This window comes from Chenopodium album, chromosome 19 (genome assembly GCF_948465745.1).
Source record: "Chenopodium album chromosome 19, dcCheAlbu1.1, whole genome shotgun sequence".
NCBI classification, from domain to species: domain Eukaryota; kingdom Viridiplantae; phylum Streptophyta; class Magnoliopsida; order Caryophyllales; family Amaranthaceae; genus Chenopodium; species Chenopodium album.
Genome location: NC_137852.1, coordinates 12,317,557 through 12,321,550, shown reverse-complemented (window position 1 = coordinate 12,321,550; position 3,994 = coordinate 12,317,557). Strand labels below are relative to the sequence as shown.

Below are 3,994 nucleotides of genomic sequence, written 5' to 3'. Positions count from 1 at the left end.
TGCTAAGGTTATAATCCCAGCAAAGGAAATGGATAATCCGCTTTTAGATAAATTTGCAGCACGCAAAAGACGTGCAGACCCCCTCGGAGCTAAAGATCTAAAGCCAGGAAAATCCAAAAGAGTGGAAATTAGGAATAAAAAGAGTGAAAACTCCTCAAATAAAGTGGATCAAATCCAAAATGATGAAAATATCATCAATCCCCAAGATGAATCTAAAGATTCAGATGGTAAAGCCGAGGGGGAGCGCGAAAACGAAATCGTCGACAATCATGAAATTTCAATAAATTACGTCCACACTAGGAAACAATGGGATAGAGTAAAAACCTATGTCAATGATGTATTCGCATACTCAATTGCCACAGAAATCATCACTGATGTTAAGGACACCTAGCCATCATCTGTAGATGAATGTCGACGAAGGAGTGATTGGACAAAATGGAAAGAAGCCATTCATGTTGAATTAAAGTCTCTCGCAAAATGCGAAGTTTTCAGTCCTACAGTCCAGACTCCAAAAGTAGTGAAACCCGTCGGGTATAGATGGGTGTTCATACGAAAAAGAAATGAAAAAGACGAAATTGTAAGATACAAGGCTAGACTTGTAGCCCAAGGTACAAAGACCGAGAATCGACTATGAGGATACATATTCACCTGTGGTAGATGCCACGACACTAAGGTTCCTCATAAGTGTATCAGCATGCAAAGACTACAAATGCGTTTGATGGATGTTGTGACTGCATACCTTTATGGGTCACTTGATACTGAAATCTAAATGAGAGTTCCCGAAGGACTTGAACTACCTGAACCTTTGAGGTCACAACCTCGAAAGATACATTCCATAAAATTGAAAAAATCACTCTACGGTTTAAAAAAATTTGGGAGGATGTGGTTTAACCGTTTAAGTGAGTACCTACTCAAAGGAGGGTATAAGAACGACCAAATTTGTCCATGTGTATTCATCAAACGGTCCAAAAATGGTTTTGTCATAATAGCGGTGTATGTTGATGATTTAAACATCATCGGAACACATAACGAAATTGAAGAAACCGCTAAGTGTATGATGAAAGAATTTAAATGAAAGACCTTGGAAGAACAAAAATTTATCTCGGATTACAAATTGAACATCTTCATCAATCCAATTATGCCGAGAAAGTAATAAAAAGGTTCTATATGGACAAAGCACACCCATTGAATTCACCAATGATTGTTCGTGCTCTAAACATCAAAGATTATCCATTTCGACCCCGAGAAGAAGGTGAAGTTGTACTTGGTCCAGAGGTGCCATACCTAAGTGCAATAGGAGCTTTGATGTACCTGGCCATCAACACTAAGCTAGACATTGCATTTTTGGTAAACTTATTAGCAAGGTATAGCTCTGAACCTACAAGTAGGCACTCGAATGGAGTGAAGCACCTACTTCGGCATATACGTGGAACAATCGATTTAGGGCTATTCTATCCAAGAAATGGAAATCCTACTCTCGTGGGATATGCTGATGCAGGTTACCTATTAGATCTAGTAAAATTAAAATCACAAATTGGTTATCTTTTCAGTTATGGCAATACAACGATCTCTTGGAAGTCAACCAAGCAGACACTAACAGCAACTTCATCAAACCAAGCTAAATTGATTGCCTTTTATGAAGCTAGTAGGGATTGTATATGGTTGCGATCTGTGACCCAACATATACTAAAAGAAAGCGACGTCGAAGAAGACCCAACTACAATTTTTGAAGACAACACTGTAACACCCCAATAATTATCTCTTTTCCAAACCACTTTATTTAAATAAAATAGTGGAGATCCATTGGCATGCTACCGCCACGTGTTAAAACGTTAAGGCTTTATCAAAGTATCGCAGCGGAAAACCAAACATAAGTCTTTAAAATAACATAGTTTAGAAAAAAAATAAGTCAAAGCTTACAAATTGGAACCATAAAGTCCCTTACTTAAAACCAAACCAATAATCAAAATCCCAAAACATAAATGAAATTGCAAAGCATAAATAAGTTCAACACAAGAATCGAATGCTCTCAATCACACACATCCCTTGACAATGCGTATGTCAAATCCCCGAACTTCACATCATCAAGCTAACCTATGCAATTCTGCTCCCCAATAATACAAGTGTAATAATTGGATCATCACAGGGTCATTGAAAGGCGAAGGCCATGACAAAAAGAAAACACATACAAAAGCACGCAATCAGCAAAGCTGAGTACATACAAGCTAAGCTATTCCGAAGTCAAGAGCGGGGTTATAGCTAGAACTAGAGCTAAAAATGCAAATGAACTTGTATGAAATCAAAGGTAATAGACACTAGGGCTAGGATCCACATGTATTTGTAATAGAGAAGGATAATTGGGGAGGTCAAATCAACTAAGTCAATCGATGTGAGGGAAGATCAAACATGCATCCAAAAGAGCGTATCAAGCTATTCTCCTAGAGGTCTAACTAGCGTCAACTACGATAAACTCTAGCTAGGAAACATCACAAGATACCTCAATCGTGAAAATGCAAGTCACAAATCAATGGTCCGTATCAATGTGAGCTTACAATGCAATCTAGTGCAACAATCAAAGGTGGCCAAACTTCAATCAATCACACACATGCACATGAATCATCAACCAAGTTTAATCACATCATCAACTCCATTAATTATCCCCAATTACACTTATCTATTACTCATACATGCTTCACCATTACCCTAGCAAGTAAACTACTCACTAGCCATAGAAATCAAGATCAAAACAACACTAATCAACAATTTCATCATCAACATATTAGAAATCTAAAGATCAATGCAAAAATCAATGAAACTTCAATCAAACATCAAACAATCAACAATCATATGAAAAACAAATGAAATCAACTAAAATCAAACTTATATTGAAATCAAAGATGAGTAATCCTTACAAAACTTGATCAAAGATCAATTGCAATGAAGAAATCTTGAATCATCAACAATACACCATGAATTTCTCTCTCTTCAAACTTGAGTTTCTCTCTCTAAAAATCTAATCAAAAACTAAGCAAAATGAAATCTAATGTAAAACTTCTTCCTAAAAATAGAAGGAAATAACTATATATACAAGGGAGAAGTCGGTTATGACGTCCAAAAATAGACCCACGCCGGTGCGGTTGCACGTAGGAGAGAGAAGGGGCGCTCGAGCACAAGACCCACAAGGGTACGCCCGCACGCGCCAGATGTGCGGCCGCACGCGCCAGATGTGCGGCCGCACCTATATAGGTATAATTCCCCCCTTCTTCATCCTTGCTCATCCGGTGCACACGACCTTTGGTGATGGTGATGAACAACGAAGTAGGCAGCAAGTTTATGGCCATTTTGGTGGGCACAAGGCATAGATGGTGTCCACACCGCTTGTGTGCACCGGCCTTGAAACTTGCTCTTCGAGTTCCTCTTGACTTGAAGCTCAATACACTAGCACAAGGCATCAAAAGCAATGATAATTGTTGAAGGGAAGCTCGGGAATCTTTGGATGATCGATCATAACCTACAAACAAAAGAAAAGAAACAAATAATAGAGAAAAACAACGAATAAACAAGAAAATGCACAAAGTAAAGAAACTAACTACGAAAAGCACAAAGTGAAGAAATTAAGGGAAAAACTAAGGAAAACTAAAGAAAAGAGCTATAAAATGAAATAAAATTCATCCAAAAAGAGATCAAATGAGTGCCATAAATGTCACTCATCAAACGCACAAAACTTAACATGCTCAACTAATTAAAGTAAATAACATACAACACGAATTCATTAATCAAGACTCCACACTTAGACAATTCAATTGACTCAACATACTTACTAATTAATTCCAAACACTTGACTCTATATTTAATTTAATTAATTTAGTTTGGAGTAAGCAATAGACGAGGTTGTCCAATCCACCAAATCATTTTGGTCCCAAATGACCATTTGAAATAGAAGTTTAGCGCGATGCAAGAATGGGCGCGACTCCATTCTCACAAAGATAGTCTA

At 37.6% G+C, this 3,994-nt stretch overlaps 1 pseudogene; it reads left to right on the top strand.

The window, feature by feature from the left end:
* Positions 1–1,167: 1,167 nt before the first annotated feature.
* LOC145594056 (secreted RxLR effector protein 161 pseudogene) lies at positions 1,168–1,755 on the top strand (annotated as a pseudogene).
* The last annotated feature ends 2,239 nt before the right edge of the window (positions 1,756–3,994 follow it).